This window comes from Pseudophryne corroboree, chromosome 3 (genome assembly GCF_028390025.1).
Source record: "Pseudophryne corroboree isolate aPseCor3 chromosome 3, aPseCor3.hap2, whole genome shotgun sequence".
NCBI lineage: Eukaryota > Metazoa > Chordata > Amphibia > Anura > Myobatrachidae > Pseudophryne > Pseudophryne corroboree.
Genome location: NC_086446.1, coordinates 36,939,661 through 36,954,311, shown reverse-complemented (window position 1 = coordinate 36,954,311; position 14,651 = coordinate 36,939,661). Strand labels below are relative to the sequence as shown.

Here is a 14,651-nt window from a genome sequence, read left to right as displayed (position 1 = left end):
AAGCATTAATGGTATGGATAAAAGAGCTCAAGTCGGCTCTGCAAGATGACCATCTTATACTTCTCGCGGATCAAATCTGGGAAGCTGCTGAATATCTATGTACAGCTTCTACTGACGTCTGTCAGCTTACTTCTCGCCTGTCCTCATCGCTAGTCATAGTACGACGAGCACTTTGGCTGCGTTCTTGGCAGGCGGAGACGGAGGTTAAAAAAGGTATAGAGGCATTGCCTTATGATGGCGAGAAGCTTTTCGGTCCTGAATTGGACAAATGGATTTCTGAGGCTACTGGAGGAAAGTCTGTGTTTCTTCCATCGCCTACAACTATACCTAAACGGAAATATTCTGGTCCGGCGTTCAAATCCTTTAGAACTCAGCCCTTTCATGGGCAGGGCACAGGAGCAGTCACGCCTGGTAGAAGAGGTCGGGGACGTAGTGCCCGACAATCCAATGCACGTCGTCAAGACACTAAGACCACTAACAAACCAGTGGCATGACGGGCTCCCAGCCCATCTCGGATCTCCAATTGTGGGAGCACGCCTTCAGAGCTTTCAGGGGGCGTGGCTGCAGACGTCCACAGATGGGTGGATCCGCAATTTAGTATTAGAGGGTTACAAAATAGAGTTCGATTATCTTCCGACAGGAAGATTTTTCACGACAGGACTGCCTGTGTCGGATTCCAGTCTGTTTCTGGTACCAAAACCAGATGGCTCAGTCAGGCCAATATTGAACCTAAAAGGTCTCAATCATTACGTCACTTACCACAGATTCAAGATGGAATCTCTCAGGTCAGTAATTGTAGGGTTAGAGCCACAGGAATTCATGATTGCACTGGATCTCAAAGATGCGTACTTACACATTCCGATTTGGCCACCTCACCAGAGTTTCTTAAGGTTTGCAATAAGGCGAGACCATTACCAGTTTCAGGCTCTGCCGTTTGGCCTCTCATCAGCGCCTCGGGTATTCACCAAGGTAATGTCCGTGATGATAGCTCATCTCAGGTCCCTAGGAGTAATAATTGTTCCGTATTTGGACGATCTACTCATAAAGGCTCCGTCTCAACAATTGCTTCTCCAGCATGCTTTGCTAACGTACAATGTACTAGTTCAGCACGGTTGGATAGTCAGTTTAAAGAAATCACATCTAATTCCGTGTCAACGACTTCAATTCCTAGGGATGATTCTCGATACAGTAAATCAAAAGGTTTACCTGCCACAACAGAAAGTACAGGTCATTCGTCATCTGGTGCAATTAGTGCTCAAGCCACGCACAGTCTCAGTACATTTGTGCATTCGCCTTTTAGGCACAATGGTGGCGGCTTTCGAAGCACTTCAGTTCGGAAGATTTCACTCACGTCCGTTTCAACTGGAGGTGTTAGCGCAATGGTCGGGATCACATCTGCAGATGCACCACAGGGTGAGATTGTCGCCACAAGTCAGGGTGTCTCTTCTCTGGTGGTTAAAAATACACAATCTATCTGCAGGGAGACGATTCGGCGTCGTGAATTGGATAATTCTGTCAACAGACGCAAGTCTCAGAGGTTGGGGAGCTGTAGTTCAGAGTTATCGGCTCCAGGGCCTCTGGGCAGATCACGAAAGATCGCTATCCATAAATGTTCTGGAACTCAGGGCGATTTACAATGCTCTAAGACAAGCAGTGTACATGTTTCGTTTTCAGACTGTTCAGGTGCAGTCAGACAATGCGACGGCAGTCGCATACATAAACAAACAAGGAGGAACGAGAAGCCGCATGGCAATGCGGGAAGTAGCTCGGATCCTCAGATGGGCCGAATATCACCAGGTGATATTGTCGGCAGTGTTCATTCCGGGAGTGGACAACTGGGAGGCAGATTTTCTCAGTCGTCGGGATTTTCATCCAGGAGAGTGGGCATTAAATCCAGAAGTGTTTCAGATGTTGATCCAGAGGTGGGGTTACCCTCAGGTGGATCTGATGGCATCCCGCCACAATCATCCGGTGTCACGATATGTGTCCAGAACAAGAGATCCAAGGGCAGTGGCGGTGGATGCTCTCACAGCCGCGTGGCCGTACAGCCTCGTGTATCTGTTTCCACCGTTTCCGCTGCTCCCGCTGTTGCTAAAACGGATCAAGAGAGGGTCCGTCACAGTCATACTAATAGCGCCTCATTGGCCTCGGAGGACTTGGTTCTCGGATCTCCTCGGTTTACTCGCAGACGATCCGTGGCCACTCCCACTACGTCCGGACCTGTTACAACAGGGTCCGTTCCTTTACCCCGATTTAGCGCGGCTGCGTTTGACGGGGTGGCTGTTGAAAAGGCCATCTTGAGAAGAGAGGGCATTCCTGAGTCTGTTATACCAACCATGGTACGAGCTAGGAAGCCGGTTACGGCAGCTCATTATTACAGAATCTGGCGTACTTATATAGGTTGGTGTGAAGCTCGGAAATTTCCGACATCATCTTTTAATTTATCCCGTCTTTTGTTATTTTTACAGATGGGGTTAGATGGAGGACTACGTCTTTCCACACTAAAGGTGCAGGTATCTGCGTTGTCAATTTACTTTCAAAGGAAATTGGCCTTGTTGCCGTCAATACATACGTTTCTACAGGGTGTAATGAGGATACAGCCTCCTTTCATTCCACCTACAGCACCATGGGACTTGAATCTGGTTTTAGATTTCTTACAGTCCGATTACTTTGAACCCTTACAACAAGTGGATATTAAATTTCTCACTTGGAAAACGATTTTTCTTTTAGCCTTAGCTTCGGCTAGGCGTGTTTCAGATCTGGGTGCCTTGTCGTGCAAGTCACCTTATTTAGTTTTTCATGATGACAGAGCGGAACTTCGGACGAATCCCGCTTTTCTACCAAAGGTAGTGTCGTCTTTTCACATCAATCAACCAATAGTAGTTCCGGTTTTAACAGAGAATGCTGAAACGTTGGATGTGGTTCGCGCATTACGCGTCTATGTATCCCGAACGTCTACGGTTCGTAAGACGGATACGTTGTTTGTTCTCTATGATGCGGCTAAGAGGGGTTGGCCAGCCTCTAAGCAGACCTTATCCAGATGGATCAAACTGACCATACGTCAGGCTTACCTTCATGCTAGGTTACAGCCACCTACATCAGTAACAGCTCATTCCACACGTTCTGTGGGAACGTCATGGGCAGCGAGTCGTGGGGCTTCTACGACACAGCTTTGCCGTGCGGCTACTTGGTCTTCAGTGCACACGTTTGTGCGCTTTTACAAGTTTGATACGTTCGCGGCATCAGCATCTAGCTTTGGCCGTTTAGTGTTACAAGTGCCAAACAGCTCTCCCGCCACGGAGGAAACTTTGGTACATCCCAAGAGTACTCCAGTGACCCCTAGTGGATGAAAAAGAAAATAGGATTTTGGTACTTACCAGGTAAATCCTTTTCTTTGAATCCATAGGGGGCACTGGACGCCCACCCAGAGCAGTTTACCTGTTTTAGAAAGTTCAGTGGTTCTTATGGTAACACACTTTCACGACTGGTTTAAATTTATCAAAGGTTAATCAGTTATGGTGTCAACTGTTTAGTTGTCTGTTACGTTTTGTGTCAACTTTATTGTTGTCCGTGAGATTATATGTAATTCTCCTTTTGTCAATCTCTCTATCGATCCTGTTCGGCTCAGTAAAAAACACTGAAGTGCTCGAGGATATGGAGGGGAGGAGTAGTCTCAAAAATTAATTTATTCAGTGCCTTCTTCCGGTGGAAGCCGTCCATATCCCAAGAGTACTCCAGTGCCCCCTATGGATTCAAAGAAAAGGATTTACCTGGTAAGTACCAAAATCCTATTTTTTGCCCTCCACTTCCTCGAGTTCCAAAGTTCTAAAGATCTTGAGAAGAACAACAGTTCGAGCTCTCCTCGTGGTCCCAGACTGGCCGAGGAGGATTTGGTATCCGGATCTTCGGGCATTGCTCGTAAAAGATCCCTGGCCTATTCCTCTCTGCGAGGACCTGTTGCAGCAAGGACCGTGTGTGTATCACGTTTACAGCGACTATGTTTGACGGCATGGCGGTTGAACGCCTGATCCTAACTCGCAAGGGTTTTCCCTGTGAGATCATCCCCACTCTTATTCATGCCAGAAAAGGAGTTGCGTCGAAATGTTACCACCGTATTTGGAGTAAATTGGTGTCTTAGTGTGAATCCAGGAAGGCTCCTACGGAGGAGTTTTCACTGGGGCGTTTTCTCCATTTTCTGCAAACGGGTGTGGATAAGAGGCTAAAAATTGGGCTCCATTAAGGTGCAGATTTCTGCCTTCTCAGTTTTCTTTCAAAAATAATTGGCCTCCCTTCCTGAAGTTCAGACTTTTGTGGAGGGTGTGTTACACATCCAACCTCCATTCGTTCCCCCTGTGGCCCCATGGGGTCTTACTGTAGTGTTGCAGTTCTTGCAATCGCATTGGTTTGAACCTTTGCGTAAGGTGGAATTCAAATTCCTCACTTGGACAGTGGTCATCCTGTTGGCCTTGGCGTCCGCAAGGCGGGTGTATGAGTTAGCGGCCTTGTCTCACAAGAGCCCGAAGATAGAGCTGAGTTGAGAACTCGTCAACATTTTCTGCCGAAAGTGGTTTCAGCTTTCCACATGACCCAACCGATTGTGATGCCAGTGGCTACTAACGCTTTGGTTGGATCGAAGTCTCTGGATGTGGTCAGAGCTTTGAAAGTTTATGTAGCCAGAATGGCTCCGATGGCGAAAACAGAGGCTCTGTTTGTCCTGTATGCTCCCAACAAGTTTGGGTGTCCTGTTTCGAAGCAGGCTATTGCACGCTGGGTCTGTCATACGATTCAGCAGGTTCATTCCACGGCAGGATTGCCATTACCGAAATCGGTGAAGGCCCACTCTACTAGTAAGGTGGGTTAGTCCTGGGCGGCTGCCCGGTGTGTCTCGGCATTGTAACTTTGCCGAGATGCTACTTGGTCGGGGTCAGACACGTTTGCTCAGTTTTTCGCGTTTGATACCTTGGCTGATGAGGACCTCAAGTTTGGTCTATCGGTGCTGCAGAGTCGTCCGCACTCTCCCGCCCAGTTTTAGAGCTTTGGTATAATCCCCATGGTTCTTAATGTGTCCCCAGCATCCTCTAGGACGTATGAGAAAATAGGATTTTAATACCTACCGGTAAATCCTCTTCTCTTAGTCCGTAGAGGATGCTGGGCGCTCGTCCCAGTGCGCACTGTATCTGCAGTATTAGTTGTGATTACACACTAGTTGTGTTTTCTGTTTTATTCAGCTTGTTGCTGACTTTGTTCATGTCCGTTGACGTGTTCAGTTGAATGCCATGTTGTACGACATGCTTGAGGCGTGAGCTGGTGTGATGCTCGCCTTGGTTTGCTAATAATAATAATTCCTTTCTTCGAAATGTCCGTCTCCCTGGGCACAGTTACAAACTGAGTCTGGAGGAGGGATATAGAGGGAGGAGCCAGGTCACGCCCCTTAAAAGTCTTAAAGTGCCCATGTTTCCTGGATCCCATCTATACCCCATGGTTCTTAATGTGTCCCCAGCATCCTCTACGGACTAAGAGAAAAGGATTTACCGGTAGGTATTAAAATCCTATTTGTACTGGAATGACTCTGCCTTCCCGTCTGATTTATACTTTTTGAATGCTCGCCTTTTTTTGTCCATCATTTCCTTAATCTTATTGTTAAGCCACATTGGTTTGGAATTATTGCTCCTTCATTTGCTGCCCATGGGAATGAATTTACGAGTATAACTAGCAAACAGCGTTTTTAATACATCCCATTTCTTTGTGGTGTTCTTGCCTTGAAACAAAATTTCCCAGTCATTGTCCCTTAAAGCTTCCCTCGTCATGGTAAATTTGGCGAAGCTAAAGTTTAGAGTCTTAGTAGAGCCTATATAGGGCTGTTTGTAAAAACTGATATTTAATGTGATCAGTGTGTAGTCACTGTTTCCCATGGGTTCCCTTACTGTAATATTCTACTCTGCTCAAAAAAATAAAGGGAACACTAAAATAACACATCCTAGATCTGAATGAATGAAATATTCTTATTGAATACTTTGTTCTTTACATAGTTGAATGTGCTGACAACAAAATCACACAAAAATTATCAATGGAAATCAAATTTATTAACCCATGGAGGTCTGGATTTGGAGTCACACTCAAAATTAAAGTGGAAAAACACACTACATGCTGATCCAACTTTGATGTAATGTCCTTAAAACAAGTCAAAATGAGGCTCAGTAGTGTGTGGCCTCCACGTGCCTGTATGACCTCCCTACAATGCCTGGGCATGCTCCTGATGAGGTGGCGGATGGTCTCCTGAGGGATCTCCTCCCAGACCTGGACTAAAGCATCCACCAACTCCTGGACAGTCTGTGGTGCAACGTGGCGTTGGTGGATGGAGCGAGACATGATGTCTCAGATGTGCTCAATTGGATTCAGGTCCGGGGAGCGGGCGGGCCAGTCCATAGCATCAATGCCTTCGTCTTGCAGGAACTGCTGACACTCCAGCCACATGAGGTCTAGCATTGTCTTGCATTAGGAGGAACCCAGGGCCAACCGCACCAGCATATGGTCTCACAAGGGGTCTGAGGATCTCATTTTGGTACCTAATGGCAGTTAGGCTACCTCTGGCGAGCACATGGAGGGCTGTGCGGCCCCCCAAAGAAATGCCACCCCACACCATTACTGACCCACTGCCAAACCGGTCATGCTGGAAGATGTTGCAGGCAGCAGAACGTTCTCCTTGGCGTCTCCAGACTCTCACTTCTGTCACATGTGCTCAGTGAGAACCTGCTTTCATCTGTGAAGAGCACAGGGCGCCAGTGGCAAATTTTCCAATCTTGGCGTTCTCTGGCAAATGCCAAATGTCCTGCACGGTGTTGGGCTGTAAGCACAACCCCCACCTGTGGACGTCGGGCCCTCATACCACCCTCATGGAGTCTGTTTCTGATCGTTTGAGTAGACACATGCACATTTGTGGCTTGCTGGAGGTCATTTTGCAGGGCTCTGGCAGTGCTCCTCCTGTTCCTTCTTGCACAAAGGCGGAGGTAGCGGTCCTGCTGCTGGGTTGTTGCCCTCCCGCGGCCTCCTCCACGTCTCCTGATTTACTGGCCTGTCTCCTGGTAGCGCCTCCATGCTCTGGACACTACGCTGACAGACACAGCAAACCTTCTTGCCACAGCTCGCACTGATGTGCCATCCTGGATGAGCTGCACTACCTGAGCCCTTTGTGTGGGTTGTAGACTCCGTCTCATGCTACCACTAGAGTGAATGCACCGCCAGCTTTCAAAAGTGACCAAAACATCAGCCAGAAAGCATAGGAGCTGAGAAGTGGTCTGTGGTCACCACCTGCAGACCAACTCCTTTATTGGGGGTCTCTTGCTATTTGCCTATAATTCCCACCTGTTGTCTATTCCATTTGCACAACAGCATGTGAAATTGATTGTCAATCAGTGTTGCTTCTTAAGTGGACAGTTTGATTTCACAGAAGTGTGATTGACTTGGAGTTACATTGTGTTGTTTAAGTGTTCCCTTTATTTTTTCGAGCAGTGTATATCAATTCCCTATTGTTTGTTAGTACCAGGTATAAAATTGCATTGTACCTAGTAGGTTCCTCGATTAATTGAAGTAAGTAGTGATCATTTAGTGTGTTTAAGAACCTATTACCCCTAGCAGTATCACATGAATCATTTGTCCAGTTAATCTCTGGATAGTTAAAATCACCCAACACTATTACGTCTTCTAATCCTGCAGCTTTTTTCTATTTGCTTCAGTAACAAATCAGACATATTAATATCAGGCGGCTTGTAGCATATCCCTATTAGTAGCTATTTAGTTCCCTTTCCCCCACATGCAATTTCTACCCAAAAAGAATCCACAGTATTAACAGTTCTTTATGTCATCCTTTATGTCAGGTTTTAAAAAAGGTTTTACGTAGAGAGATACCCCTCCACCTCGTTTGTTTGTTCTGTCTCTCCTGAACAGTGTATAACCCTCCAGTTTAACTGTCCAATCATGAGTTTTGTCCCACCAAGTTTCAGTAATATCTTGGTATGAATAAAAAATGACTTAAGCATAATTGCGGAATTGTGGACTGTGATTATTGCAGTCCCTCCCATGTTTAGGCTTTGGTATATCCCATAGTAAGGGCTGCCATGACGTATGAAAAAGAAAACAGCCAATTATACTTAGAAAATTCCTTTTCTTTGAAATACTTCCTGGCAGCCCATGAATTGCCCTAACTGATGTCAGTGTTTTTTGTTTTTTTTCTAGGATCTCTTATACGGAGACATCCAAAGACAAGGCGGAAAGGGAGGAGTACAGCTATATACCCAAGGTGGGTGGATCCTAAGGAAAAAAACTCCTGTCTAATTAAGGAGAAGGGGGTGTCTACCCATAGTAAGGGCTGCCATGAAGTATTGTAAAGAAATGGAATTATTGTGAGTATCGTTCGCTGTTTTTCACGGTGTCCAAAAACAAAAGTTGGACACAGATCTCCGACTTTGTTTTTTGCCATCACTATTTGTTTATTTATTTATTTTATTTATTAGCAGTTTCTTATATAGCGCAGCATATTCCGTTGCGCTTTACATTTAGAACAACAGTTATAGAACAAAACTGGGCAAAGACAGACAGACATAGCGGTAGGAAGGCCCTGCTCGCAAGCTTACAATCTATAGGGAAATAGGCATTGACACACAAGGATAGATGCAACCTGTTACATAATGGTCCACCAGATTGCTAGGTTCTTAAAGGGTTGTATGATATGATCACCCAGCAATGTTGGAAGACAAAATATGTGAGGTTATGTGGACTGTACAGAGAGGATGTAATTAGATAGTGAAGCATTAAAGGTTAAGTGGGTGGGTCTGGAATTTGATAGGCTTGTTTGAAGAGGTGAGTTTTCAGGGAACGTTTAAAAGTTTGGAGACTAGAGGAAAGTCTTATTGTGCGTGGGAGGGCATTCCACAGAGTAGGTGAAGCCCGGGTAAAGTCCTGTAATTTTAAGTGGGAACAGGTAATACATGTGGATGAGAGACGCAGATCTTATGCAGAGCGGAGAGGTCTGGTAGGGAGATATTTTGAGATTAGTGAGGAGATGTATGATGGTGCAGTTTGGTTAATAGCCAAGTATGTAAGTAAAAGTATTTTATATTTCTCTAACGTCCTAGTGGATGCTGGGGACTCCATAAGGACCATGGGGAATAGACGGGCTCCGCAGGAGACATGGGCACTTTAAGAAAGAAGTTGGATTCTGGTGTGCTCTGGCTCCTCCCTCTATGCCCCTCCTCCAGACCTCAGTTTGAATCTGTGCGCGGACGAGCTGGGTGCTACTTAGTGAGCTCTCCTGAGCTTGCTATAAGAAAGTATTTTGTTAGGTTTTTTTTATTTTCAGGGAGCTCTGCTGGCAACAGACTCCCTGCATCGTGGGACTGAGGGGAGAGAAGCAGCCCTACTCTCTGCAGATAGGTCCTGCTTCTTAGGCTACTGGACACCATTAGCTCCAGAGGGATCGTACACAGGATCTCACCCTTTGTCGTCCGATCCCGGAGCCGCGCCGCCGTCCCCCTTGCAGAGCCGGAAGACAGAAGCCGGGTGAAAGAAGCAAGAAGACTTCGAAATCGGCGGCAGAAGACTCCAGTCTTCACTGAGGTAGCACACAGCACTGCAGCTGTGCGCCATTGCTCCCACACTACACCCACATACTCCGGTCACTGTAAGGTGCGGGGGGGGGGGCGCCCTGGGCAGCAATGAGGACCTCTTGGCAAAAGTTGGACATATATACAGTTTGGCACTGTATATATGTATGAGCCCCCGCCATAATATTGTACATAAGTGCGGGACAGAAGCCCGCCGCTGAGGGGGCGGGGCTTCTTCCTCAGCACTCACCAGCGCCATTTTTTCTCCACAGCTCTGCTGAGAGGAAGCTCCCCAGGCTCTCCCCTGCAGATTCACAGTAGAAGAGGGTAAAAAGAGAGGGGGGGCACATAAATTAGGCACAAAAACATAATATACAGCAGCTACTGGGTTAACACTAAGTTACTGTGTGATTCCTGGGACATATAGCGCTGGGGTGTGTGCTGGCATACTCTCTCTCTGTCTCTCCAAAGGGCCTTGTGGGGGAACTGTCTTCAAAAAGAGCATCCCCTGTGTGTGTGGTGTGTCGGTACGCTTGTGTCGACATGTTTGATGAGGAAGGCTATGTGGAAGCAGAGCGGGAGCAAATGAATGTGGTGTTTCCGCCGACGGCGCCGACACCTGATTGGATGGATATGTGGAAGGTTTTAAATGATAATGTTTCTTGCATAAAAGGTTGGATAAAGCTGAAAGCTTAGGACAGTCGGGGTCTCAGCCCATGCCTGATCCTATGTCGCAGAGACCGTCAGGGTCTCAGAAGCGCCCACTATCCCAAATTGTTGACACAGATACCGACATGGATTCAAACTCCAGTGTCGATTACGATGATGCAAAGTTACAGCCAAGTTGGCTACATCCATCCATTATATGATTATAGCAATTAAGGATGTGTTGCACATCACAGATGAAACCCCAGTCCCTGACAAGAGGGTTCATATGTTTTGGGAAAAAAGGCAGGTGGTGACCTTTCCCCCTTCACACGAGCTCAATGAGTTATGTGAAAAGGCTTGGGAATATCCAGATAAAAAACTGCAGATTTCCAAACGGATGCTTATGGCGTATCCTTTCCCGCCAACGGACAGGTTACGCTGGGAATCCTCCCCTAGGGTGGACAAAGCTTTAATACGCTTATCCAAGAGGGTAGCCCTGCCGTCACAGGATACGGCCACCCTAAAAGATGCTGCGGATAGAAAGCAAGAGGGTACCCTGAAGTCCATTTATACACATTAAGGTACCTTACTAAGGCCGGCAATTGCGTCGGCCTGGGTGTGTAGTGCTGTAGCAGCATGGACGGATACCTTATCTGAGGAACTTGATACCTTAGACAAGGATACTATATTAATGACCCTGGGGCATATAAAAGACGCTGTCCTATATATGAGAGATGCTCAAAGAGACATTAGCCTATTGGGCTCTAGAATATATGCAATGTCGATTTCTGCCAGAAGGGCCCTGTGGACTCAGCAGTGGACAGGTGATGCCGACTCAAAAAGGCACATGGAGGTTTTACCTTACAAGGGTGAGGAATTGTTTGGGGAGGGTCTCTCGGACCTGGTCTCCACAGCTACTGCTGGAAAGTCAAATTTTTTGCCATATGTTCCCTCACAACCTAAGATAGCACCGTATTACCAAATGCAGTCCTTTCGATCACAGAAAGGCAAGAAAGTCTGAGGTGCGTCCTTTTCTTGCCAGAGGCAGGGGCAGAGGAAAGAAGCTGCACAACACAGCTAGTTCCCAGGAACAGAAGTCCTCCCCAGCTACCACTAAATCCACCGCATGACGCTGGGGCTCCACAGGCGGAGCTAGGCCCGGTGGGGGCGCGTCTCCGAAATTTCAGCCACAAGTGGGTTCACTTCCAGGAGGATCCCTGGGCGATAGAGATTGTGTCCCAGGGATACAAGCTGGAATTCGAAGAGATGCCCCCTCACCGATACCTCAAATCGGCCCTGCCAGCTTCCACCCTTAGAGAGGGAAATAGTGTTAGCTGCATTTCACAAATTGTATCTTCAGCAGGTGGTGGTTCAGGTTCCCCTCCTTCAACAAGGAAATGGTTATTATTCGACCATGTTTGTAGTACCGAAACCGGATGGTTTGGTCAGACCCATATTGAATTTAAAATCCCTGAACATATACCTGAAAAGGTTCAAGTTCAAGATGGAATCGCTCAGAGCAGTCATCGCAGGCCTGGAAGGGGGGGATTTTATGGTGTCTCTGGACATAAAGGATGCATACCTTCATGTCCCCATTTATCCACCTCATAAGGCGTACCTAAGATTTGTGGTACAGGATTGTTATTACCAATTTCAGACGTTGCCGTTTGGTCTCTCCACGGCACCGAGAATATTTACCAAGGTAATGGCGGAAATGATGTCGCTCCTGTGGAAGCAAGGGGTCACAATTATCCCATACTTGGACGATCTCCTAAAGGCGAGGTCCAGAGAGCAGTTGCTGATCAGCGTAGCACGCTCTCGGGAAGTATTACAACAGCACAGCTGGATTCTAAATATTCCAAAGTCGCAGTTGATTCCTACACCTCGTCTGCCTTTCCTGGGCATGATTCTGGACACAGACCAGAAGAGGGTTTATCTCCCGATGGAGAAGGATCAGGAGCTCATGACACTGGTCAGAGACCTATTAAAACCAAAACAGGTGTCGGTGCATCACTGCACGCAAGTCCTGGGAAAGATGGTGGCATCATACGAGGCCATTCCCTTCGGCAGGTTCCATGCGAGGACCTTTCAATGGGATCTGTTGGACAAGTGGTCCGGATCACATCTTCAGATGCATCGGTTGATCACGCTATCCCCCAGGGCCAGGGTGTCTCTCCTGTGGTGGCTGCAGAGTGCTCTCCTTCTCGAAGGTCACAGATTCGGCATTCAGGACTGGGTCCTGGTGACCACGTATGCAAGCCTCCGAGGGTGGGGGGCAGTCACACAGGGAAGAAATTTCCACAGGCTGTGGTCAAGTCAGGAGACTTGCCTTCACATCAACATCCTGGAACTAAGGGCCATATACAACGCCCTACGTCAAGCGGAGTCCCTGCTTCGCGACCAACCGGTTCTGATTCAGTCAGACAACATCACTGCAGTGGCTCATGTAAACCGCCAAGGCGGCACATGGAGCTGGGTGGCGATGGTAGAAGCCACCAGAATTCTTTGCTGGGCGGAGAATCACGTAAGCGCACTGTCAGCAGTGTTCATTCCGGGAGTGGACAACTGGGAAGCAGACTTCCTCAGCAGGCACGACCTCCACCCGGGAGAGTGGGGACTTCATCAAGAAGTCTTCACGCAGATTGCAAGTCGGTGGGAACTGCCACAGGTGGACATGATGGCATCCCGCCTCAACAAAAAGCTACAAAGATATTGCGCCAGGTCAAGGGACCCTCAGGCTATAGCTCTGGACGCACTGGAGACACCGTGGGTGTTCCAGTCAGTCTATGTATTTCCTCCTCTTCCTCTCATACCCTAGGTGCTGAGAATCATAAGAAAAAGAGGAGTGAGAACAATACTCATTGTTCCGGATTGGCCAAGAAGGACTTGGTATCCAGATCTGCAAGAAATGCTCACAGAGGACCCGTGGCCTCTGCCTCTAAGACAGGACTTGTTGCAACAGGGGCCCTGTCTGTTCCAAGACTTACCGCAGCTGCGTTTGACGGCATGGCGGTTGAACGCCGGATCCTAGCAGAAAAAGGCATTCCGGATGAAGTTATTCCTATGCTGATAAAGGCTAGGAAGGATGTGACCGCTCAACATTATCACCGTATATGGCGAAAATATCTGGCTTGGTGTGAGGCCAGGAATGCCCCTACGGAGGAATTCCAGCTGGGCCGTTTCCTTCACTTCCTACAGGCGAGAGTGACTTTGGGCCTTAAATTGGGTTCCATTAAGGTTCAGATTTCGGCCTTATCCATTTTCTTTCAAAAAGAACTGGCTTCTCTGCCTGAAGTTCAGACGTTTGTAAAGGGAGTGCTGCATATTCAGCCCCCTTTTGTGCCTCCAGTGGCACCTTGGGAGTTTCCTGAAATCACACTGGTTTGAACCACTCAAAACGGTGGAATTAAAATATCTCACGTGGAAGGTGGTCATGCTATTAGCATTGGCTTCGGCTAGGCGTGTGTCAGAATTGGCGGCTTTGTCACATAAAAGCCCTTATCTGGTTTTCCATGCGGATAGAACAGAATTGCGGACCCGCCCGCAATATCTGCCGAATGTGGTTTCATCATTTCATATGAACCAACCTATCGTGGTGCCTGTGGCTACTACTGACTTGGAGGATTCCGAGTCACTGGATGTGGTCAGGGCTTTGAAGGTTTATGTAGCCAGAACGGCTAAGGTCAGGAAAACAGAATCTTTGTTTATCCTGTATGTTTTCAACAAGCTTGGGGTGCCTGCTTCAAACAAACTATTGCTCGCTGGATCTATAACACGATTCAGCAGGCTTATTCTGCGGCAGGGTTGCCGCTGCCTAAATCAGTTCAGGCCCATTCCACAAGGAAGGTGGGCTCTTCTTGGGCGGCTGCCCGAGGGGTCTCGGCATTACAGCTTTGCCGAGCGGCTACTTGGTCAGGTTCAAACACCTTTGCAAAGTTCTACAAGTTTGATACCCTGGCTGAGGAGGACCTCGTGTTTGCTCATTCGGTGCTGCAGAGTCATCCGCACTCTACCGCCCGTTTGGGAGCTTTGGTATAATCCCCGTGGTCCTTACGGAGTCCCCAGCATCCACTAGGACGTTAGAGAAAATAAGATTTTACTTACCGGTAAATCTATTTCTCGTAGTCCGTAGTGGATGCTGGGCGCCCGTCCCAAGTGCGGACTTCTTCTGCAATGCTTGTATATAGTTATTGCTTAAATAAGGGTTATGTATAGTTGCATCAGGGTTGATCTGATGCTCTGTTGTTGTTCATACTGTTGACTGAGTATGTTTATCTCAAGTTATACGGTGTGATTGGTGTGGCTGGTATGAGTCTTACCCTGGATTCCCAAAATCCTTTCCTTGTACTGTCAGCTCTTTCGGGCACAGTTTCTCTAACTGAGGTCTGGAGGAGGGACATAGAG

At 47.6% G+C, this 14,651-nt stretch overlaps 1 protein-coding gene across 1 annotated transcript in view; it reads left to right on the top strand.

Annotated features, from left to right (window-relative positions):
- Positions 1-14,651, top strand: part of LOC135057117 (uncharacterized) — a 206,403-nt gene that overhangs the window by 24,804 nt on the left and 166,948 nt on the right. The window contains exon 2 of the mRNA XM_063963016.1: positions 8,233-8,296. The gene's annotated coding sequence lies outside the window, so the exon portion shown is untranslated. The remainder of the gene's footprint in view (positions 1-8,232; positions 8,297-14,651) is intronic.